Here is a 26,517-nt window from a genome sequence, read left to right as displayed (position 1 = left end):
ATTGAATAATTGAACCAAATGAGAAGGAAATGACTCACAAACAATCCTTTGAGGATCATAATTTCCAGAAGCAGAAAGGAAGGGTGAAGAGGTTAAGTAACTTGCCTGAGGCCACGCAATTAGCAGTCTGTCAGAGTAAGCAGTTGAGGCTGGTTTAGAATCCAATTCTGTCAGCTCACAGGTAAGTTAATGTTTTTTCTACTATATCACATTGTTCAGTAATTTCAATCAGATTTTCTTTTTTTAATTAATTAATTAATTAATTTAATATCATATGTAAAACGAAATCGCCAGACCAGGTTCGATCAGATTTTCAAGGCCCTCTTCTTCAACATCACAAAGCTGAAATTTGAAGCAAATGTATAAAATACAATTATTATCAAATCCTAATATGCTGAAAATGTTTTAAGAGATCTTTATTTCAAAATATTAATACTACAGGGTAGTGGTTGTAAACTAAAGACAATTTTTCTCCCTCAGGGATATCTGGCAATGTCTGCGGACACTTTGATTGTCATGACTAAGAGAAGCAGGCATATAGTTCATAGAAATTAATGACATTGTTGAGCAACTTACAAAACACGGGACCATGCCCTCCAGAAAAGAATCATCCACCACAGAAGATCAATAGAGCTAAGACTGAAAACCCTTGATCAGGGGCTTCTGCATTATAGCAAGTGAAATAGTTTGACACAACTTCGGACTAAGGACAAATTTTATGAATCAATAAAATGTAAGTTAATATTTTTAAAAACCTCAAAAAGAAAGTGAAGAAGTATGGGACCAAAATCTGAAAAAAAAAAAAAAAAAAGCCATATTCCAGAGAAGTAATCCTAGGGCACAAAACTGGTTTTGCTCTGAGAGTATTTACTCATTGGAAGAAGCAGTTACCAAGCCAAAGTCTGGTTTGGGTGACTTTCAGGAAGAAGAGAGCAAATCCCAGGGACCACTTATCCTGGAGAATCAGTTTGCGTCTTTTTCCAGTTGAATCTGGGAGCCAAGCACTATGCACACCCATGGTTGCTCTGAACTAGAAATTAGTTAGCCTCTGTGAAAACTTGCAGTCCAAGTTGGTATCTTCCAAAGTGTTAAGCTCTATTTACTACCAGACACGTAGTGTCCAGAGGCAGTGTTCGCTTGGCAGAAGCGAATGAAAAGTTTCTCTGGGGTGTGATACAGTGGTGTCAGTTCTCAAAATTTCTGAGAAAGAATTTTTCAACAACCACCACCACACCATCAAAAAATAACCTGGTATATGGGTAAACAAATCCCCATGATACCATGCTCTCAAAATACCAGAACAGAAACTCGACCTGTTAAGATAACTAGACCCAGACTATAAACTAACTGTGCTCACTATGAGCAGTGGGCATCTCTGCAGGTCACCAGCACCTGGCTCCACCGTGCTCCAGCCCATGAGAGGATTCACTTCCTCAGCTTGTGAAATTAGGAATGGCCACCTGACCTTTCTGTCACATCTCTTGATGGTGCAACTTTAGCTGTAATTGTATCTAAAAATTACAGGCTTAATTCCACTTCATTCCAAAAACTATTGTGGTTGCCTGAAATAACTCCAGTTTTTCATTAATGTGCAAGATGGGGTCACCAGGTCATAAAGCAGAGTGATTCTATAGATAGAGGGACTCTTGTTCTCAAATTGCCAGAAAGTTGAATCCCCAGAAGTCACTCTCAGCCTCAGATCACACACTCAGATCGTCTTCCTCACTGGCTCTCTGAACAAGCCTGCTGCATCTGAACCATCAGGGAGCCTGGAGCCCAGATACCAGTTAAGTGTGCTGCTTAGTATTTATGTTTCCTTTTATCCTCTTGAATAGCCTATAACTCCTTGATGGAGGAATGGACCCTTGGTCCAGGCTATTTACGTTATAATTCTTGGCCTAAGGCATGGCACATAGTAGGCAATATATGGTACAGGTGGGGTCAAGAATGAGTAAAGAAATATTCCGAAAGAAGTCATCACATAATGGTCCCAATAGTGATAGTAATTTACTCTCTGGATAAATATTTATAAGGTGTTCGCTTGTGATTGAAACCAAAAATACAATCTTCGGACCTCAACTATGCACATCTGCAGGGATTAAGGAAAGCATACTTGTTACATAACCTCAGAAAATTTTAGTCCTCTGTTATTTAGTGGAAGGTCTTTGCTATTAAGGACATCATTTAAAAGGCAAAGTTCCCTAAGAAATAGCTTTACCCCAAGCGTAGCTTGGATCTCTATAGGAAAGAGAATTCCCTAAACAGAGCTGCAAATGGTATCTGCTTTATGAGACCAGGTTTGTCCAGTGACTCTGTGTCGTGAGAAGAAACTACAGCACCACGCAGGGCGAGAAATCACGTGTCTCTTGAGATCTTGTAATTGTGATCATCCACTTCAGAAATGTTAGCTTGCTGGTGAGTCTTTCCTTTTGAAATGTAAATTATTTTAAGAGACTTGTGTATCTGATCTCTTTAATGTGAATTTCTTTTTTCTGACTTAATGGTGATGTATTATGCAATTGAATGCACTAAATGTATCACATGAGGTTTAGTTCATCTTGAATCATAGATGGCCACCATGCTTGAGTAATTAATGCTTCACAGCAAATACTATGAGTTTACCTTAGAGTCTATGTAATTAATGTCAAGAATGATTTGCAAAAGGAGAAGGCGGTAGAGGAAGAGGTGGTTAGCATCACAAACTCAATGGACATGCATTTGAGCAAATTCTGGGAGATAGTGGAGGACAGAGGAGCCTGGCAGGCTAGAGTCCTTGAGGTCGCAGAGAGTCAGACATGACTTAGCAACTGAATAAGAACAATGTGTAGCAACACAGATATTGTTAAGTATATGAAATGTTTGACTCCCTTTTCCTTTAACAGACAGAGAAATCCCTCACCATTTGTAGAAAGGAGATTTATCCTTCAGGGCATACGTGGGAATAAGGTTTGAATACCCATGTAGCTTTAGGAAAGGAGACCTCCTTGCTGGGAGCATCCTCAAGGTCTACCTGCTTCCAAGCCTGCCAGTGTAGACAGCAACTGGCAAGGAGGTAGAGTCATTGTACCTGCTCTGTTGTCTTCTAAAAAAGGAATATGCACCTGGAACAATGCAAAAATCTGAGCCAAACTTGGATTTCTAGAGTCCTTGAATAATAGAGGTTTGGAAAAGATCAGTAGTATCTGTTTTGTTTTGTTTTTTACTTAAATTCATCTAAAACACCCTTGAATGCATTTTCTTTGACTACTGTAACATAGGACCACAAACTGGATGGCTTAAACAAAGAAAATTATTTTCCCACAGTTCTGGAGACTCAAAGTCCAAAATCAAGGCTGCTGGCCATGCTTCTTCCAATGCTTCCAAAGGAGGGTCACATAGGATCTACCTAGGGATTGCACCCAGGTCTCCCACACTGCAGGCAGATTCTTTACCATCTGAGCCACCAGGGAAGCTATATAGGATCAAGGATCTACATACTTCAGTCTGTCCTCATTCTAACTGAACTAATTACATCTGCCAAGACTCGTTCTTAAATAAATTCACATTCTGCAGCACCTGGGCTAGGATTTCAGCATCTTTCGAGGAAACAATGCAATCCGTAACAGCTTCCAACCAGTCACAGGGCAGACCCAGGTTGAACCACGTGGGTTCTGGCTTCTGTTCTTTGAATTATGTGAACACCAAGGAGTCTCTCTTTGGTTTGCTTATAGAACTGGCTCATGCCCAGCTGCAACCAGACAAGGATGTACAGTTCAGCGAGGGCACCAGGGCACACTGGAGAGCACTGCCATCCTCTCTCAACTTGAGAGGGAAAGGTTTCTGCAGAAGACAACCGCCTGCAAGGAAAACAGGAGAGAGAAACCGCAGAGGATGGCAGCTCTAAGCGTGAGAGGTCACAAACAGATGGGACCCTACCATGCAAGCAAAACCAGTTTCATTTCAGCCCTGGCCATTCCCAAGTGCACACTCACCCCTCCACACTCCTTACACTGCCCCACGTTATCCAGCTCTACATCATCTGGTGTTTCTTCTGGGATTGCACTGCCAGAAGCTGCTCAAAGGCTCAGGAATAACAGGGCTGCCTACGCATAACAAGGCATAACAGGTAAGCCTACACATGCCTCCTTGTGAGGGAGATAGCCGTGATGCTCAAACAGGTGGGGAGAATCCTGTATTCAAAGCCATGCAAAAATCAAAGAGGCTCAAAGGGAAATGCTTTCACCAACGCTGTTCATGAGTTACGTTATGGCATTGAATCCTCATAGTGAGGCTGTTTGCTTTAAGGTTGTATAGTTTGAGTCATGTAATGGTCCTGGTACACACTGCAGCATCAAGAATTATTACCCAGCTATTTGCGTCCACTCCTGTCTCCACTGAAGCACGGCAGACGGCGGGTGGGATGGAAGGAATATTACACTCAATAAATCTGCTCTATTAAAGAGGACGTAGGAAACTGGTTTCAGAGACTTTCTGAAGCTGACATAAAAATCCTTCACTACTTGGGCCAGTCACTAGCAAGACACGTGACAGCTTTCTTTTAGGGTCCACACCTGTCATTTGCATCCATTTATGGCTCTTTCTGTAGCTCTTTTAAACAGCATTTGTTCCTTCTGAAGTTCTTTTAAACTTGCATATCATTCTCTTTTTTTATTTTGAAAATGCTGTAGCTTTTTCCTTACTGGAGAATCATTTCAAATCCACCTCTCCTCTCTCTGTCTGGGACCATTTATATGGAATTTCCCTCCTCAGAGCCATGTACCAAGTACACGTGTGCTATTTGAGTTCTGAGGGGAAGATGTATCTGTCTTTTTCTAAAACAAAAAAGCATAGAAAAAAAATGAGTGAATGTGGTACAGTGTATTTCAACTTATCATGAATGAGAAATATTGCAAATACTTTTAAGTTAAAGAGGATGGAATGAATATGTTACTTGCCAGGTCACATTTAAATAGTTAGTTCATACCTGGGGGATTATCCAAGTTCTCACTGACCTTGGCAATGAAACAAGAGCCACATTTTTTAAAGGATAAAATGTTCTCGAAAAACATCCCCAAGGAATCTGATGTGGCCTCATTTTGCTTTCATCACCATCCATGTTTCTTTGCCTATTTTTCTTCCTCAGCCAAGAAATAGGGAGTCTTTTAAAATAAAGGTAGGAAAAATGTCATCTTTAATTCTAATTCCATGTCTTGGATTACTGCTGGTCCTTAATAGAGTCATCATGGAAAGAATCTTCTGAGATCGTGCACAAATTTTACTCCTCTTGAGGTTAAACAACAGCAAAAGAGTGTAAATTGAGAACAGAGCAACCCACAAAATTCTGAGCTGAATCCACTGGGAAGAATTTGTCTTGTTTATTTATGTTTGTTTTTCTTAATGTCAGTGATCCCACCAGCCAGTTCTTGTTCACAAGAAAAGATTTCATGGAATGAAATGAATGAATGAAGGGTTGAATCCATTAATCAATGAATAAGTAAATAAGATATTTTTTTAAATGTTTGTAATGCTGTAATTTTTGTCTTCTTTGCAGATTATGTCTTATGTCTTAAAGGTTCAAATATAATATTTTAAATGAATTCATAGCAATCTTGAATTGTAGTAGCATTCTAAAATATCAGTTGCAACAAAATAAAAATTTAGACATGTGATCCACATAGATATCTTTAAGGTGAAAAGATATTTTCAAAATTTAGGAAATCCATGACTCTCATCCATAAGTTGATTTCTCTTGATCTTTACAAGTAGTCACTTTCATTTTAAAACATTTTTTAAAATTTTTCTCATGTTTTGCTTGAGCAGATTTCAAGCTAATAGCAAAGCAGATTGGTGACCACCAAATTGGTAACTACAGGAAAACCCACTCAGTCATTCAAAATGAGTGATTTCAAATGATTAAATGAAGCCAGTCCCCTGTCCATGGAAAAACTGTCTTCCACAAAACCAGTCCCTGGTGCCAAGAAGGTTAGGGACTGCTGTTCTAGTGTATTAGCAAATCTCTAAGTGGGTTTACCAGTTATGTTCAAATCCAAGAGAAGAAAGCACATTAATATCTCCTCTCTTCTTTCTTTCCTGGTTTGAAGAAATGCCTGAAAACTCCTTACAGATGCACTAAAGCCTGGCATGTTCACCTAAGCACAAGATCTGTGTGGTTCCTGGCACATGCAGCGATCCCCAGAATGTAATAGGTCTTTCACCCAAATGTTAACTGAAGAAATTCATGGCTTTTCTTTCTTACTCAGTGTATATTGGGATAATAATATCTATTATGTGCACAAATAGAGTTTTGAGCATGTGTGTGTATCTGCATATGTATTCAAATATCAGAAGGAAAAATATATTAAAAATAATAAACTAAGGTTCAGTTCAAAAAGTTAAACTATAAGCACAGAATAAACAAAAAGGAAAAAGGAAGCCAGAAAGCAATGAAATTAAGTAAGAAAAATTATAAAACTGAATTTTGATTTTCTGAAAAGAGCATTAATAGACTAAATCTAAATAAGACAGATTAGGAAATAATTGCAAACTTTAAAAATATGTGGAATGAAAACAAGGATATAGCTAGAGAAAAAATAAATGTTAAAGTAATACTATGCACAATTACACTCCAACAAATAAGATATATAAGATAAATTTTTAGTACAATTTACAAAATTAATTGGCAAAACTAGCTACTAAAAAATACAAGATTTTTGCAGATAACAACTTTTATAGAATCAAAAATGGTAATTAATATTTCCCCTAAAATAATCACAAAGGCAGATGACTTAAAATATGACTTCTAACAAACTTCAAATAAAATACAATCCTTAAACAAGTTTTTCTCCAGAAGAAAATATTTAAAGATAGAAAACCTGTGAAAGTACTTATTTACCTACTAGTTCAATATCTGCTAAGACTAGTACAAAATAAGAAGTGATATGCCTCTAAATTAAAATAGTATTTTATATGATTAAAAATTATATACTATTTAATATTATATGAATCTCTTAATTAAAACATTAGCTAATTTGATTCAACTATGTATTAGAAATATAATCCATCATGATCAAATAGGATTTATTTTAGAATTACAAATGATTCAGCATAAAAAAATAAATCATCATAGGTCTTAAAGAAAAATCATTGATCATTTCAATAGATGCAGAAAATGACTTTGAAGTAAAATCTTTGTAAATTTAGAAAAAACAAGCATGTCTTTACATAGACTATGTAATAAAACATTCACCACCATGACACTCAGTGACAAATGTTAGATATATTCCTTTTTAGTTCTGGGCCAGAGTTATAAGCCCAGAATCTTTTGATCCATAGTCGGATTCATTACTCATTGCACCACTGTCGTCTCAAGAGAAATATGCCCAATGGCGAGTATATAAAATATGTCTAGGGAGCACATTTATTACCAACAGAGAACAGGAAATTCTGTCTAATGTAATAAGACAAGAGAAAGAAGAAAGAGGCACATGCATTAATAAAAAGAAAAAAGTCATTTTTTGTTAAGTAATGATTCTGTGAGAATTAGCAGAGAAAAACTATAGAATTGATGAGCATTTAGAAATTTGTTAAACACATGATCAAAATGGAAGTCCTTTTTTCTGAGTCTCTTGATTATTTCTCCTTTCCTCCCAGATCTCATAATGATGGTGCCTCTCAATAATTAATCATTGTCTTTTTCTTCTTAAACACTCTGGAAATCTCACATAGTCTTTTGGTTGAAGATACTATCTTTGTGTTGATGGTTTCCAAATTGAATCACCTCCTAAAGACCTACAATTAGTATTTCCAGCTCCTAACTCCACATTTCCACTTGATGTTTACGAGTTATCCCATCAACATCCTGATGGGATAACTTTGAACATCACGATGTTCAAAACTTAACTCCAAGATTCCTGCCCTAAACTTGCTGTGCCAGCAACTTTTACCATCTTGGTCAAGTGCAATCCATCTTCAAAGCTGCTCAAGTAAAAAAGTGTTTGGAACCCTCATTTTCTCCTTTTCCCTTCACACCCTATATTTGATCCATCCGTATAACCTATTGTCTCTAAATCTATCTTTACAATGCATTCAGAATCTGATCACTTTGAGCCACCTCCACCACTCTGGTCCAGGTAATACCACACATCCCTGGAATGAATGAAATGGCTTCCAAATAGGCTTGCCTCTTACCCCTTCACAGTTTCTTATCACTGCAGCGGGGATCATTTATCCTCTTAAACTAACTCTCCCCTTACCAGCATGTTTCCCTAGGCCTTGATGAAGGGAAAATCTTCTGTGCCCTCTTAACGATACGGATTTGAAGATCAGGTAGGTTGTTCATATGTAGTAAATTCACTTTAATATTCATGTATCCCAGAGTATGAGGATGCTTTCCTGACACTGCCTAGGTAAATCTAGTATCTCCACTTTATTTACAGTGGACCAACACTGAATAGACACTTCTGCCAGCCAGCTGAATAAACAGTTGGAAAGAGATCCAGCTCCAGCACACAGAATCCAGCTCCTCCTCCTACTCTGGGATGTTGTCTTTAGACCCACTTTGGGTACCTGTTTTTATATTAGGCAGCATTCTCATCATGAGCAAGAGAAAATGACTCTGGCCCATTTAAGCAAAATGTTAATTACTGGCATCCTAGAAGATACTTGTATAATTGTAAGGGATTTGATTTAGGTCATACCTGAATGGTCTAGTGGATTTCTTACTTTCTTCAATTTAAGTCTGAATTTTGCAATAAGAAGCTCATGATCTGAGCCCCAGTCAGCTCCTGGTCTTGTTTTTGCTGACTGTATAGAGCTTCTCCATCCTTGGCTGCAAAGAATATAATCAATCTGATTTCGGTTGACCATCTGGTGATGTCATGTGTAGAGTCGTCTCTTGTGTTGTTGGAAAAGGGTGTTTGCTATGACCAGTGTGTTCTCTTGGCCAAACTCTGTTAGCCATTGCCTTGCTTCATTTTGTACTCCAAGGCCAAACTTGCCTGTTACTCCAGGTATCTCTTGACTTCCTTCTTTTGCATTCCAGTCCCCTATGATGAAAAGGACATCTTTTTTTTAGTTCTAGAAGGTCTTGTAGGTCATCATAGAACTGTTTAACTTCAGCGTTAGTGGTTAGGGCATAGACTTGGATTAATGTGATATTGAATGGTTTGCCTTGCAAATGAACAGAGATCATTCTGTCATTTTTGAGATTGCCCCCAAGTACAGCATTCTAGACTCTTTTGTTGACTATGAGGGCTACTCCATTTCTTCTAAGGAGTTGGGCCCACAGTAGTAGATATAATGGTCATCTGAATTAAATTCACTGATTCCAGTACATTTCATTTCACCGATTCCTAAAGTGTCAGTGTTCACTCTTACCATCTCCTGTTTGACCACTTCCAATTTACCTTGATTAATGGACCTAACATTCCAGGTTTCTACGCAATATTGTTCTTTCTATCATCAGACTTCACTTGCATGACCAGTCACATCCACAACTCAACATTGCTTTTGCTTTAGCTCCGTCTGTTCATTTTTCCTGCAGTTATTTCTCCACTCTTCTCCAGTAGCATACTGGGCACCTACTGACCTGGGGAGTTCCTCTTTCAGTGTCCTATCTTTTTGCTTTTCATTCTGTGCATGGGGTTCTCAAGGCAAGAATGCTGAGGTGGTTTGCCGTTCCCACTTTCAGTGGGCCACGTTTTGTCTGCTGCTGACAAAACAGATTCAAAGGATTAGATTTGATAAACAGAGTGACTGAAGAACTATGGACAAAGGTTTGTGACCTTGTACAGGAGGTGGTGATCAAGACCATCCCCAAGAAAAAGAAATGCAAAAAGGCAAAATGGTTTATCTGAGGGGGTCTTACAATAGCTGAGAAAAGAAGAGAAGCTGAAGACAAAGGAGAAAAGGAAAGATACACCCATCTGACTTCAGAGTTCCAAAGAATAGCACGGAAAGATAAGAAAGCCTTCCTCAGTGATCAATGCAAAGAAATAGAGGAAAACAATAGAATGGGAAAGACTAGAGGTCTTTCCAAGAAAATTAGTGATACCAAGGGAATATTTCATGCAAAGATGGGCACAATAAAGGGCAGAAACGGTTTGGATCTGACAAAAGGAGAATAAAGAAGAGGCGGCAAGAATACACAGAACTATACCAAAAAAAAGATGTTAATAACTCAGATAACCATGATGGTGTGATCACTCCCCTAAACCCAGACATCCTGGATGAGAAGTCAAATGGGCCTTAGGAAGCATCACTACAATCAAAGTTAGTGGAGGTGATAGAATTCCCATTGAGCTATTTCGAATCCTAAAGATGATGCTGTGAAAGTGCTGCACTCAATATCCCAGCAAATTTGGAAAACTCAGCAGTGGCCACAAAACTGGAAAAGGTCAGTTTTCATTCCAATTCCAAAGAAGGGCAATGCCAAAGAATGTTACAACTACCACACGATTGCACTCATCTCACACACTAGCAAAGTAATGCTCAAAATTCTCCAAGCCAGGTTTCAACAATACATGAACCGAAACTTCCAGATGTTCAAGCTGGATTTAGAAAAGGCAGAGGAACCAGAGATCAAATTGTCACCATCCATTGGATCATAGAAAAACCAAGAGAGTTCCAGAAAAATATCTACTTCTGCTTTATTGAATACACCAAAGTCTTTGACTGTGTGGATCACAACAAACTGTGGAAAATTCTTCAAGAGATGGGAATATCAAACCCTATCTGCTTCCTGAGAAATCTGTATGCAGGTCAAGAAGCAACAGTTAGAACTGGACATGAAACAATGGACTGGTTCCAAATTGGGAGAGGAGTACATCAAGGCTGTATATTGTCAACCTGCTTATTCAACTTATATGCAGAGTACATCATGTGAAATGCCAGGCTGGATGAAGCACAAGCTGGAATCAAGATTGCTGGGAGAAATATCAGTTACCTCAGATATGTAAATGACACCACCCTGATGGCAGAAAGCCAACAGGAACTAAGGAGCCTCTTGAGGAAAGTGAAAGAGAAGAATGAAAAAGCTGGCTTAAAACTCAACATTCAGAAAACTAAAATCATGGCATCCGGTCCCATCACTTCATGGCAAATAGATTAGGAAACAATGGAAACGGTGACAGACTTTATTTTCTTCGGCTCCAAACTCACTGCAGATGATGACTGCAGCCATGAAATTAAAAGACGCTTGAAAGCAGGGACCTTACTTTGCTGATAAATGTCCATCTAGTCAAAGCTATGGTTTTTCCAGTAGTCATGTATGGATGTGAGAGTTGGACTATAAAGAATAGTGAGCAACGAAAAATTGATGCTTTTGAACTGTGGTGTTGAAGAAGACTCTTGAGAGTCCCTTGGACTGCAAGGAGATCCAACCAGTCCATCCTAAAGGAAATCAGTCCTGAATATTCATTGGAAGGACTGATGCTGAAGCCGAAACTCCAATCCTTTGGCCACCTAATGTGAAGAACGGACTCATTGGAAAAGACCCTGATGCTGGGAAAGATTGAAGGCAGGAGAAGGGGACGACAGAGGATGAGATGACTGGATGGTATCACCGACACAATGGACATGAGTTTGAGTGAACTCCAGGAGTTGGTGATGGACAGGGAGGCCTGGCGTGCTGCAGTTTATGGGATTGCAAAGAGTTGGAAACGACTGAGCGACTGAACAGAACTGATGGAATGACTCAAAGCCAAGATCACACCACACGAATAATTTGATTAGAAAGGTAATCCTGGACGCTAGATTGCATATTTCCACTTTTGCTCTTATTGTTCACGTCCTGTCATTATCCCCTTGTTTTGGTAACCAAAAAGAAAGAGATAGTTGCTCTCTCTTCTCAGTTTCTGTTGAATGTTGATGGGTCCTGCTTCCCCTTTCTATGCCATCCAAACCATTTTTCTGATCACAGAGTACACTTCCCTATAGCAAACAGTCCAAATTTCTAGCTGACATTTTTGAGCTCTTATACTGCCTAGCAGTATATCTTTGCAACCAACCAGCTCCTTCCACCCTGTTGGTTTACAGTCTCACTCTTCTGTGATCCTCCTGTGGTCTCCATATCCCCGGGGATTGGATAATCCTGTTTTTTCCACCTAAAATGCCCTGTCCATTCTCTTCTCTCCTCTCTATTCACTGGAATACCCAACTTGAAATTGCTTTATAACCCTGGCCCTTCACTGCCCTCCATGATTCACCACATCTCACTATCTTCTTTAAGATTTCAGCATGAGTCTGAATTTCCAGCACAGCTTTACAACATGTGTCATCGTGTGTCTTTCCCTGAAATTATGTAAAGGAAGCACTCTCAAGATTTCAACACAGCTGCATTTTTCTAACAATATTTGCCATAGCTCCACACCTTAATATGCTGACTTGACATCCTTTCAGCAAAAGATTAGAGAATAAAACCCCCAGTGATTTTAGAGCATCTTCTGAGCAGGGGTCATACGTTTTCACAGGGTGTCAGAGACATCTCCGGTCCAACACAAGCCACAAACCACAGATCGAAAGGATAAAACCATTTCCTGGCCCACACCTCACCCTGAGAAGAAAGCCCTTTTTAATGGAGATCACACACAGTTCCTTCCTTAGAATTTTTAGTCTAATAACCCTTATGCAAATCGAGGAATAAACTCCATTAGGAACATTGGGATCTAGGCCTAGGTTTGTCTTGATGTGGGATTCAAGGTTTTCAACTAAAGAAAGGATGTTAATAATATTCTCTGCTTGCCTCCATATGTAATTCCTTTGAGGAAATATTTACCTTATATATGAGAGGCTTTTTAATGTGTATACGGGTAGTATAATGCATTGATTCAAATATAAGAGGAATTATATTTAATGTCTATGTCTGATATACCAAAATCAGTCACACACTCAAAAATCTTCAAGAAATTATGCAAAACTTCCTTAATCAATCATAAATCCTAAGGCCAATCATTGATCTTAAAATTAATACATAAAGATACATGTGTCATATGAGTATTGAAGATTTTTGAGAGGTAACATACTTTCACTCAGTAATTTCAAAAGAAGTTTAAATGCAACTAACCTGGAAACAATAGTTTATTTACTTCATGCTGACTTACGTAGTGGGTCTTGGTTTCCCTCAGAGGACATATATTTTACAGAAAGACAGAGGTAGGAGAGGTCCGGCTCTTTGATCTGGGTAGAGATTATCACGTGGAAGGAAAATTGGAAAGTATACTTTTATCCAAAGACCTAGCCAGTGGTTTTACCCACAGTAGCATAAACTCTAGCTGTAGGAAAGAAAACATTCTGGTGGGTCCCAGACTTTGACCGCATCACTTCTATATGATAAAGCTGAGACCTTGTCCATAAGTAGTGCCTTCCTCATTCAGAGACTTAATTGTGTTCATAACTTTTCATATATGTCTAGTATCACTCTGGAACTCCATAGCTGCCAGCATCCACACAGCATCAGGATCATTAAATGAATTCCAAGTGGTGGCACCCCCACTCCAGTACTCTTGCCTGGAGAATCCCATGGATGGAGGAGCCTGGTGGGCTGCAGTCCATGGGGTCGCTAAGAGTCGGGCATGACTGAGCGACTTCACTTTCACTTTTTACTTTCATGCATTGGAGAAGGAAATGGCAACCCACTCCAGTGTTCTTGCCTGGAGAATCCCAGGGATGGGGGAGCCTGGTGGGCTGCCGTCTATGGGGTCGCATAGAGTCAGACACGACTGAAGCGACGCAGCAGCAGCAGCAGAGCTAATTTAAACAAGTAACCTCCAAGAAAGGAAAAGAGGCCATCTTTTAAGTGTTTCATCATATTATATCATTTTAACCAAAAATTGCATCCTGATTCACTTATGACTCAGTTACTCTCAGCTTGAAAATTTTTTTTTTTTTTTTCCGCTCAAAGTTCCAATTTTGGAACTCTAAACCAATAGGTTTCCCAAAGTGTCTTCTTTGGCCCTAAAGGGGTGCATCTAATGTTAAAATGTAGTGCTTATATGGTAACTCATAGTCCATGAGAAAGCTAATTTTTGTTGCCTCAGGATTTAATTGAAACCCTAAAGACTACCCACTCCAGTATTCTGGCCTGGAGAATTCCATGGACTATACAGTCACAAAGAGTTGGACATGACTGAACAATTCTCATGTCACTAAAGGCTCCTCAGTCAGTTCAGTCGCTCAGTCGTGTCCAACTCTTTGCGACCCCATGAATAGCAGCACGCCAGGCCTCCCTGTCCATCACCAACTCCCAGAGTTCACTCAGACTCACGTCCATCAAGTTAGTGATGCCATCCAGCCATCTCATCCTCTGTCGTCCCCTTCTCCTCCTGCCCCCAGTCCCTCCCAGCATCAGAGTCTTTTCCAATGAGTCAACTCTTCGCATGAGGTGGCCAAAGTACTGGAGTTTCAGCTTTAGCATCATTCCTTCCAAAGAAATCCCAGGGCTCATCTCCTTCAGAATGGATTGGTTGGATCTCCTTGCAGTCCAAAGGCTCCTACAGAGACTTAAAACAAGGGATTCATGTTTGATTATCAGTCACTCCTCTCCTGCAGTTAATTGATCCACAGTTATTTTGGAAGCACTAAGGCAATTGACAAATCAGAGGGCATCAAATTATTAAGCTGGATAAAATTTCAAACCAGGCAATCTTCACAATGTTCAACATGGACCTTTTGGTGGAATCAATGTTCAAAAATCTTGTTTCTTGTCTCTGCATTGTACTTATTTACCCTCATTACCTTATTTAAATAAGGAAAGCAAAGAAGACCTGAATTTGATAAAAAATGTTTCCTGAATGATTGAAACACAGTTAACTTAAATATTAATAGTAAGAGTTCCTATCCTATAAGGGTAAAGTCTATGCAGGTGTATCTGTACATATTGGCTGGGAAGAAACCTAAACAATACCTTTGTTTAGGGTATAACTGAGATTAATCCACTCCTTCATCTCCCACTTCATCAACACAGTTGACTTGTAACTGGCATTTCATATACTCAAATATATAGTCATATATTTCATATATTCTATGAGACTTTGTTAATCATATGCAAACATTTGAATGATCAAGTAACTTTTCCATCTTTTGGGGATAGTCCTAAAAATTGTGTAGCTCATTTATTTTCCTAAACACCCTAAATATTCCAAAGAACGGTCATCCAATATCTTTCCACTTAATAATATTAATATATTCTCAAATAAGAAATTCAAAGTGATGCTATAACTTTGAAGTAAGAACTATAAATGCAGAATGAATCAACAGAATGTTCTTTTTTCCTTTTTTATACAAGCAAATGGGCAAAGGAGAAAGTTTTCCAAAAACTGAAACCAATCCATAATTTCTGTAGAGAAACACTTTTACACAAATCACTGAAAATTATAAATTCACAGGTTCATCAGTTCAATTCAGTTCAGTTCAGTCGCTCAGTCATGTCCTACTCTTTGCAACCCCATGGACTGCAGCACGCCAGACCTCCCTGTCCATCTCCAACTCCTGGAGTTTACTCAAACTCATGTCCATTGAGTGAGCGACGCCATCCAACCATCTCATCCTCTGTCGTCCCCTTCTCCTGCCCTCAATCATTTCCAGCATCAGGATCTTTTCAAATGAGTCATCCCTTCACATCAGGCGGCCAAAGTATTGGAGTTTCAGCTTCAACGTCAGTCCTTCCAATGAATATTTAGGACTGATTTCCTTTAGGATGGACTGGTTGGATCTCCTTGCAGTCCAAGGGACTCTCAAGAGTCTTCTCCAGCACCACAGTTCAAGAGCATCAGTCCTTCTGTGCTTAGCTTTCTTTATAGTCCAACTCTGACATCCATACATGACTACTGGAAAAACCATAACTTTGACTAGATGGACCTTTGTTGGCAAAATAATGTCTCTGCTTTTTAATATGCTGTCTAGGTTGGTCATAACTTTAATGCTGAATATCTGTGTGTCCTTTTTTGTGCATCTCTCCAAATTCCAGTTCCAGGGCCGCACACTCTCAGCCCAATATTTCTACCATAACCCAAAGGATTCACAATTCTTTGCTGTCTATTGTAACATAATATAAAGAATAAGACACTTTCGTGATTACTGAGTAGTCATTTTCTCTAAACATTTTCTTTTCCCATCAGCTATCTGTTGAACTACTTCATCTGATCACCTGAATAACCAATGACTAACCACTCATGATGACTGATTCGTCACCTAGTCAGTGGCTAATAATAGAATTGGTTCATAACAAGTTAGAAGGGTGTTAGAGTAACCCAAACTCAACAGAAAAACAAGACTCGGGTTCCAGTGGATTTCTCACTAACTACCTGAATGACTTCTGATAAACCATTTAAATTCTCTGGGTCTCATCATAAAATGAGGAGTCAAGCCTAATAAGTAATTCTATGATCATGTGTATTACTCATGGATATCTTAAATATATTTAAATAGAGAAACATGAACACACCCAAATAGCTGAATGCATTTATTTTTATGGAAAAAGTGGCCTCACATAACAGTACTAATAAGACTGCATTTAATAAATTATGTTTAGGTGATTGACACCCTCTTAAAAATAACTTAAGTGCATCCCTAGCTTACTTATTAAGCCAAAATAAATTGTAAATGGTCCACAAATGTAAATATAAAAAAGCCAAAACCACAAAAATTTAAGCATAGAGAATGGTTTTATCATGTCTATATGGGGAAACCCTTTCTAAGTATGTCACAAAACTGCTATGGAAGCATATACTGATGTATTTGATATATTCTAATTTTAAAATGCCTGAATAAAACTAAAGATAAAGTCAGAAGACAAACAGAAAACTTGAGAAATATTTATAGTACTTAACACATGGGGTTGATTTCTTTAATATATAAAGATGTCTGACAAATCAATAAGCAAAAGGCAAGCATATTATTTCTAAGTAGTTAAATATGAAAATGCGGTACACAAAAAAGGATATTAAAAGGGCTTTTAACCTATGAACTATACACAATCTCATGCAAATATTCGAATATCTCTTCTAGAGTTAAGAGCTGAAGGAATGCCATTTGATTTTTTAATTTTTAAAAACTTTTCATTGATTGACTCTAGAGTAGAAACCCCTGAACTAGATTATGCTTAAGATACACTAACCTCTGAAGTTATGTTTTTGTCTATCTGTGATCCAATCTATTTTCTTATCCCATCTCCCCTGCTACTGCTGCTGCTGCTGCTGCTGCTGCTGCTGCTGCTGCTGCTGCTGCTAAGTCGCTTCAGTCATGTCCGACTCTATGTGACCCCATAGACGGCAGCCCTCTGTCCACAGGATTCTCCAGGCAAGAATACTGGAGTGGGTTGCCATTTCCTTCTCCCCATCTCTCCTACCTGACCCACAAATATCCAACACAGTATCAACCCTGCAAGCTTCCCTCCTCACTTCTTTAATGGAGGGACTAGTGTTGAAGGGGAAATCAGTCTTCTATTGAACTAGAACTTGTTCAAACTCATGCCTGTGGCATCACTGACATTCCCTATCTAAATATCTAAAATGTGGGACCTTTTCCTCTCACGTTCACTTCGGCTCTATCCTCCTGAATGATCCCACTTCCTCACGCCTCCTGCTTAGCTTGTGTTGCTTGTTCATTTTTATCAGATGACCTCATTTCCTTAACTCACAGAGGAAACAGAAATCATTTTGATTTTGTTTTTCTGACCACTGTCCCACCCCCAAGTGCAAATTTCCTAGCATCCCTATCCTCTTTTCTCCCTCATTTTGGTATCAGAGGAAAATACATCTCTTCTGTACAAAGGAGGCACCTTTATTGAAGTTCTGCCTCCCAGAGACCCCTTCGACCTCAGTCCATTCTACATTATCTTTTCTCTTCTCTCTCTTATGTGAGTCGTCTTTTCCACTGCCTGCTCTTCCACGTTAGTGGTCCTCATCCAGGAATAACTTGCCTCTCTCCCCAGGGTATTTGGCAAGGTCTGGAGACATCTTTGATTGTCACAATGGGGGGGCTACTGTCCTGGCACCCAGCGGGGGTGCTACTGGCTACCAGCACCCCAGAGCCACGGATGCAGCTAAGCATCCTCCAGAGCACACTCCATCCCTCCAACACGCCTGCACGTGTCCCTGGCCCCCAAGGTTCCCAGGCTTACAGATCCTGCAGCCTATCCTTCCTCCCTCCCTCCCTTTCTCTTTCTCTCTGTCACTCTCTCTGACACACACAGAGAAACACGCAAACAAATTACATTTTAAACACATTTTTCCCTTGACACTTCAACTCTTTGTAGCTATTCTTATTTTCATCTTCCTTTTTTCTTAGCCAAGCTTTTTTTGGGAAAAAGAAAAAAATGACTAAACCCATTGTTCTCGTATCTAACCACTTAAGGCAATCTGGCTTCACTGAAATCATTCCAGCAAAGGTTACTAATGACTCAAAGTTGCCAAATCCTAAACAAGTCTGTCTTATCACAGAAAAATTATCTGAGGCATTTTGTCTTGTCAGGTTTTTTTTTTTTTTTCTTTTTTGACAGATCTTTCTTTAAAATTCTCTTATTCTCTATCTTCTCACCTTCCATGCCCAGATCTTGGAATAAAGACTTTCTCATTTGCCATTCTATGATTCTGTGTGTGCTGTGCTCAGTCACTCAGTCCTGTCTGACTCTTTGTGACCCCATGGACCGTATCCCACTGGGCTCCTCTGTCCTTGGGATTTCCCACGCAAGAATACTGGAGTGGCTTGTCATTTCCTTCTCTAAGGGATCTTCCTGACTCATGGATCAAACCTCCACACGATGATATTTCTTATTCCTTCAAAGTTTTTAGTCTTCTCTTCTAAGATTGTATTTTTAATTTCAAGCATTTTATATCCACCACCTAAAGGCTGATGGCATGTAAATATATAAATTTTAACAAAATGATTCTATGGGAGTCAAGGCAAATATAACCAATCATCTCTGAGGGTCTCATCCTGTATATCCTCAAAGCACTTCACATTTTATATATGAAGAAATGAACTTATATTTTTACACTTGAAAATTATATCTGTTCCTCTGTATTTTCTATCTCATTACAAACATTGTTATCTAACCAATCTCCCAAGAAAGAAACCATACACTTGAAGCTCTTCCATTCCCTATCATCCCACACAAGCTAATCAGTTTTGTTGTTTAGTTGCTCAGTCATGTCCTACTAACTCTTTGTGACCCCCACGGGCTATAGCCCACCAGACTCCTCTGGTTCATGGAATTCTCCAGGCAAGAATACTGGAGCAGGTTGCCATTCCCTTCTCCAGATGACCTTCCCAACCCAGGGATTGCATTCGCATCTCCTACATTGCAGGTGGATTCTTTACCACTGAGCTACCAGGAAAGTCCACCCTAATCATTGAAAGTGAAAATGAAAGTCACTCAGTCGTGTCTGACTTTTGCGACCCCATGACTCAGTCCATGGAATTCTCCAGGCCAGAATACTGGAGTGGGTAGCCTTTCTCTTCTCCAGGGCATCTTCCCAACCCAGAGATTGAATCCAGGTCTCCCACATTGCAGGCGGATTCTTTACCAACTGAGCTATGAGGGAAGCCCCAGTATAAAATCTACATCGTTAATACCTCAAAGATGTCCCATTCAAGTGGGTCACTGCTCGTGCCTGGATTTATGTATCCATCACCTCTCAATTGGATAACTGTTCGGTTCGGTTCAGTTCAGTTCAGTTGCTCAGTCGTGTCCTACTCTTTGTGACCCCATGGACTGCTGCATGCCAGGCTTCCCTGTCCATCACCAACTCCCAGAGCTTGCTCAAACTCATGTCCATTGAGTTGGTAATGCCATCCAACCATCTCATCTTCTGTCGTCCCCTTCTCCTCCTGCCTTCAATCTTTCCCAGCATCAGGGTCTTTCCCAATGAGTCAATTCTCATGGATAATTGTAACACCTACAAGTTGATTTCCCCACCTATAGCCTCTCTAGCATCACTGACTCAATAGACATGAGTTTGAGCAACGGTGAAGGGTAGGGAAGCCTGGTATGCTGCAGTCCATGCGGTTGCAAAGAATCTGACACAACTGAGCAACTGAACAACAAGAAGCCTCTCTACACTGCTTCAGAGGTCAGCTTTGCTTCATCATAATCTCCCCTCGCTAAAAGCCCCTCTTCTCCTGATTCTGATTCTGAGAAATTTTCGAAGCACAGAAATCTTTGTACTCAGATCTTTGCCAAGTTCTGAAGCTTTATAACTTCTACTTGGCTATTCTCCTTCATGTTCCAATAACACCAACTGCCTTACACTTTCCCAATCTCATCGAATTGTTTCCATCTCCTTGCCTTTGACATTTTAAATCTTGGTACTAGAACTGACTGGTATGTTCCATTGAGCAAACTTCTGTTCTGCTTTCAAGACTAAAGCAGGCGTCTCTCTAGAAAACATTCTTTTGCATTCTTTAAAAATTAATTGCTCTCTCTCCTCCTCATTGCCTTTCTGCTTTGGACTTGCTTTAAAAGTTACATCTGTCACCTCGATCCCAATTTTAAAATATACTCTTCCTTCTCCTACAAAAGATCACTTTATTTGTGCCATGGGAAGTCAATGGCATAGCACGAGGAAGAGCTTAGAAAAACATTCAGGACAAAGCACTCAATGAATGTTTGCTGAAGGAAGAAAAGAGGTAAAAAATAAGGCAACCATAAATATTTTATTACTAACCTAATAAACAGTCTAACAGTTTTTAAACTTTGACATCCAGAGCACTTATGAAATGTCTACACACACTTGGTGGTGTACTGAGCTCCATGCAAGGCAAACTAATTTAACTGGTGAGGTGGGTTTTAGGTAAATATAAAACTATAATCCTTAGTATTCATCAATTTGATGCAATTCTATCCTCTCAGTCACACACATTAGTGAGTTACCATAGCCCTAAAGTATCCCTTTCTTTAGAGTCTCAGTGGATATTCACTTGCCTCAGTTAATTTGGGTTCCTTAGAAACAAGAACCAAATTTCTTTAACTAGATTCCAAGGAATCTAGTTCTATGAGACTTTCTCAAATAAAAGGGTCTCACAGTCAATCACGCTTGTGCAACATAAATGTCCTATATCTTCACTGGACACGCAAAATGTCCATAAGCATCTTCAAAGTTCTGAGAAAGTTATACAGTAAGGAAATCTTGTTTACATTTATTGAGTGTATTGTTTCACAAACTCATTTAATCGTGGAACCTGTTTCATGCCTAATCTATAAAATCTCACAAAACTAGTGTTCTGTGAAACAAGCTTCAGGACATTGGTCAGAAGGGTGGTTTGAAAACCATCAATACTTCACCTCCTTCCCATCATCAATCCTCCCTGCTCCACTGGCCCATGTGGGGGATGGGTCTGGGAGAATGGCTGGAGAGATGTATACTCATTCCTAGAATCTCTTTACCTAAAGTTGTTTAACCAAAGTGGAAACAGTCCTGCACTTTAAATGAATCTGATTTTTCCTAATGTATCATGGAACCAATATCATATGATTATTTTGCTATAATAATCAGCTGGCAAGGGGATATGCTTTAAAGTCATTTTAAAGGCATATAAAGGATCATCAAGACAATAAAATGAATAAAAAGCTGAAGGACCCTATTTCATGAATAGATAATAGTATGACTTCAAGCTTTTCATTTCACCAGGAATCTGTCCAGTAGCTACAAAGAGTATAGAGCTGAAAGGAATTCAGGGATCATTGAACACAGCCACTTCATTTTAGTGAGGATTTCAAGGCGCAGAGAAGATAAGACACTTATCAGATATTAGTCAGGTACTTAGATGAGTTGACAACATGGAGCCTGTGATTTCCATTTCAGTGCTTTTCCTACATTGTACTTGCTGATAATGAATTTAAGTCAAGTGGTGGAGTTCAGGGTTGGAATCAAATAAAACCTATGTTGATATAAACCTGATACATATTCAGTTTCATGTTGCTTATAAAACACTGTCACAGGCATTATGCATTGTACCCATCTGCCCAGCAAGGTGGGTCAGGCCGTTTGCACTTTTTTCTTACCAAGATTCGCAACCAAGAGTCGAAGTGAACAGTTCCCTGAGCCTGTGAGATGATGCCTCATTAAAATGCAATGAAACTTGGTTGTGCTTTCCAGGGATACATCGAGGAGTAATTTACACAAACCAAAGCGGAGGTGCATACACTTCAGTAGAAACTGTGGTTCTGAGCAAATCACGAGAGAGCAGAGGTTCTAGTCATCTATTTTCTGCTGCTGCACAGTGCAGGCAAAGTTCCAAACTCTTAATGGCTCAAAATACGCATTTTCAGAAATCCAAAGTGTTTCATTTAAATCAAATCTAACAGAAAAGACAAGCAGTCTGATACATGGGGAGCTCATCCGAAACCACTCTCTCGAAGACAAGAGAAAACAAGATTGGTATTGAAGTGGAGCCATTCTCCAAACAGTTCCCATCAGCTGGAACCGGGGCCTCACTAAATGCAAACGACAGAGCTTCACGGAAGATTAGAAAACATTCTAGTGCAAACAGTTCTCCAAGACCCAAAGAACCAGGTCACTGCTATGTCAACACTTTGCACCGCTTCGTAAACAGATAAAAACATCAAGTTGGTTTGGTGTAAACAGATTTGCAGTAGAAGAAGCCAGCATCCTTCTCACACATGGCCCTGTGGACCAGTGGAGACTCAGTGTGCAGACTTGGAATAGCATTTGACTGTTCCCGCTGAAGTGACGACTTTCCTAAAATTGGGCCATTTGTTAAGAAGATAATGATGAGATTACAAGAAATTCAGGGGACCCATAGCACATTTCAGCTACTACTTGGTAACTTCTAGCTTTGCCCCATGCCACTTCTGAGACAAACAACTATTTTCAGGCTATAATTTAAAATAGGAGCTGAAAAGGGTGGATGTGAAAATAAATGACTGAGGCCGTTGGGCAGACTTCTGGGATCATGAGACAGGAAGTCTCAGGGAGAAAAACAGAGACTGAGCATGAGCTCATACCACCCAAGATTTATGAAGCATTTGGCATATTTGGCAGAGTATTTAATTCTCTCCCATTCTACCACAATATCCACTCACCAACCCTAGCATCCACCCCCTCACTGCCTTCACACTTACCAGAAGGAAAACGAATGTGGATGATGAATAGAGAAGGGGGTTCACCCCATACAACCTGTGTGTATGGAACAACTGAATGGGAGTCGCCTTGTTTTTTTGTTTGACAGTTTTTCAAATTAAAGTATAGCTGATGTATTATTATACAAATTACAGGTGTACAATATAGTGATTAATGATTTTAAGAATTATGCCCTATTTATAATTATTATAAAATATTTACAGTATTCTCCATGTTGTATAATATCCTTATAGATTTTTTAACACATATATACCAGTAAATTATTTGCATTTATTTTCATGGGCAGTTACATATTTTGTGCGTGCTTTCAAAGGATTTTTTTTGTTGTGGTGGTGGGTTTGGGCCAGGCAGCATGTAGGATCTTAGTTCTTGACCACGGATTGAACCCAGGCCCCTGCATTTGGAGTAGGAGCCTTAACCACTGGATCTCCAGGGAAGTCTCTCTTGTAGCTTATTTTAAACCTAATAATTTGTATTTCTTAATCCCCTACCCATATATTGCCCCTCCTCCCTTCCCTCTCCCAACCAATAACCAACCACTAGTTTGTTCTCTATACTGATTCAAAAAGATGCATATCCGAAGTTCATAGCAGCATTATTTACAACAGTCACGAGATGGAAATCACCTAAATGTTAATAAATGGAATAAGACGTCATTTTTTTGTGCCTTTAAGAAACCCATAAGTGGACCATATGGTGTATTCTACAAATTCAATTTTTCACTTGCTATTCATGAAAACTTCACACATCTACTTTGTCCTCTTAAAAAGCAACATAAATAGTCCATCGAATAATGATGCTACATTTTACTTGGTCATTTTTCTACTGAAGGATATTTCAGGCTCTGGATACACATCAAACTGACTTATTTCTTGGAAAGTTACTAGGGTTGGCTTGGTAAACAAAGGAGGATAAGCCTGCACCTATAAGCGTTAATGTCTTCATGTGGAAAGGTTACTAGTCATCAGGGAAGTGTAAATCAGAACCACAGAGAGAGGTGACCTCAAACCTGCCAGCATAGCTATCAACAAAAAGACAATAAATAACAAGTGTTGGTGAGGATGTGGAGAAAAGGAATCCTCATGCACTGTTGGTGGGAATGTAAACTGGTAGAGAATGTGACCTGTGGAAACAGTGTCAGACTTTATTTTCTTGGCCTCCAGAATCACTGCAGATGGTGACTGTAGCCATGAAATTAAAAGATGCTTGCTCCTTGGAAGAAAAGCTATGACCAACCTAGACAGCATATTCAAAAGCAGAGACATTACTTGGCCGACAAAGGTCCATCTAGTCAAAGCTATGGTTTTTCCAGTGGTCATGTATGGATGTGAGAGCTGGACTGTGAAGAAAGCTGAGTGCCAAAGAATTGATGCTTTTGAACTGTGGTGATGGAGAAGACTCTTGAGAGTCCCTTGGACTGCAAGGAGATCCAACCAGTCCATCCTAAAGGAATTTAGTCCTGAATATTCATTGGAAGGGCTGATGCAGAAGCTGAAGCTCCAATACTTTGGCCACTTGATGCGAAGAATGGACTCATTGGAAAAGACTCTGATGCTGGGAAAGACTGAAGGCAGGAGAAGGGGATGGCAGAGGATGAGATGGTTGGATGGCATCACCAACTCAATGGACATGAGTTTGAGCAAGCTCTGGGAGCTGGTGACAGACAGGGAAGCCTGGTGTGCTGCAGTCCATAAGGTCGCAAAGAGTTGGATACAACTGAGCGACTAAACTGAATGGAACTGTAAACTGTGGAGAACAGTATGGAGTTTCTCCAAAAGGTTAAAGATAGAATTACAATAGGATCCAGCAATTTCACTTCTGGGTATCTACTGGAGAAAGTAAAAACACTAATTCAAAAATGTTTATACATCTCTATGTTCATTACAGAATTGTTTACAATAGCCAAGCTAAGGAAGCAACCTAAATGTCCATCAATGGATGGTTAAGTGGATAATGAAGATGCATTTGTTTGTATTTATATAATATGTGTGTGCATATACACACAATATATATAATAGAATATTAGTCATAAAATAAATGAGATCTTGCCATTTATGACAACATGGATGGTCTCATTTATTTGTGAAAAATGAAAGCCAAACAAACAAAACAAAACAGACTCAGATAAAGAGAACAAAGTGCTGGTCACAGAGGGGAGCAGGTTGAAGGGGTTGCACAAAACAGACGAAGGGGATTAAGAGATACAATTCTGCTTCCTTCACTGACTACACTAAAGCCCCTGTGTGGATCACTACACACTGTGGAAAATTCTTAAAGAGACAGGAATACCAGACCACCTTACCTACCTCCTAAGAAACCTGTATGCAGGTCAAGAAGCAACAGTTAGAACTGGACACGACTGAGCGACTGAACAGCAACAGAGATTCGGACTTTCAACTGTAAGATAAATATGGGCAGTTATAAAATAAATAGGTCTCAGCATAAGGAATAGAACCAATAACACTGGAATAACTTTGTATGGGTGACAGACGGTGACTGAGCTTGCCTCACGAACATTTCATAATGTATTCGATCGTCAAGTCACTGTGCTATACACCTGAAACTAACATGATATTGTATGTTAAGTATACTTCAAGAAAAAAATCTAATGTCTTAGATGGAGAATACATTTATATATTGCTTGAGAAACTAAAAGTAATAATTTTTAACAGCTCTGCTGCCTTAGTTTACTTGAAAGGCAGGCTGACAGGCTAGACAGGAAAGCGTCCTTCCCACCTTTACAAATCCCACTGATGACTCTCTGTGCTCCTGCAATTCTCCCCTGTCTGTACCGCCCTTTATAACCAGCCTTTGGGTCTTGTCTTTGATGTTAATGATAGTCTGATTTTATGAGTATAAAACATTAACAAGCAGAACACCACTGACTCTGTTGGGCCCTGGTGCTGTTCACTCACCCCTTGTCTCTAGTTCCACCCCCGCCCCCCAATGTCTGCGTTGGGTTCTGGGGTTCTGCAGACTATGCTCCCCACACTCCCTTCCCTGGTCATTCAGCTCCCTGTTGAGTTCTGTCATCTGAAATTGTGGTCAAGAGATCAGAAAGCAGGAGGGACAGAGAAGTCTCCTGCTCTGGTTCCCACGGCAGTGGACACTGCTGGCAGCTGGGGATTTTTGCTGTCGGGGAGGTGGGGATGGGCTGTCCCCACAGCCCCCGAGTGGTGCCTGCGGCTCTGGAAGCTCCAGGAGGCTACAGGTGCAAGTTCTGAGGCTGAGCTAGGAGCACTGGCGGAATCCTGATCTCTGCACATCATCCCTTCCTTTTTACTCCCTTGGCTCCTTCTCTTCCTCCCCCTTGCCCCATCAGTCCTCATAAGTCCTTTGTACATAGTCCCTCCCACTTGAAATCCATAACATGATTTTTTTTCCTAACTGAACACTGATTGACACATTACTTTTAGCCCTAACAACAGCCAAGGTTGGCTTC

At 39.7% G+C, this 26,517-nt stretch overlaps 1 long non-coding RNA gene across 5 annotated transcripts in view; it reads right to left on the bottom strand.

The window, feature by feature from the left end:
• Positions 1 to 110: 110 nt before the first annotated feature.
• Positions 111 to 26,517, bottom strand: part of LOC121818025 (uncharacterized) — a 74,770-nt gene continuing 48,363 nt past the window's right edge. For 2 of the 5 annotated variants that reach the window (XR_009598697.1, XR_009598699.1), the window contains 4 exons: positions 8,676 to 9,023; positions 4,551 to 4,811; positions 3,556 to 3,836; positions 111 to 342 (listed from right to left, as the gene is read on the bottom strand). This is a non-coding gene — a long non-coding RNA (uncharacterized LOC121818025). The remainder of the gene's footprint in view (positions 343 to 3,555; positions 3,837 to 4,550; positions 4,812 to 8,675; positions 9,024 to 26,517) is intronic. The other 3 variants (XR_009598698.1, XR_009598700.1, XR_006058121.2) reach the window with 3 other exon arrangements.

Source organism: Ovis aries, chromosome 26 (genome assembly GCF_016772045.2).
Source record: "Ovis aries strain OAR_USU_Benz2616 breed Rambouillet chromosome 26, ARS-UI_Ramb_v3.0, whole genome shotgun sequence".
Lineage (NCBI taxonomy): Eukaryota > Metazoa > Chordata > Mammalia > Artiodactyla > Bovidae > Ovis > Ovis aries.
The sequence above is the reverse complement of the archived record's forward strand: the minus strand, read 5'-3'. Positions and strand labels throughout refer to the sequence as shown.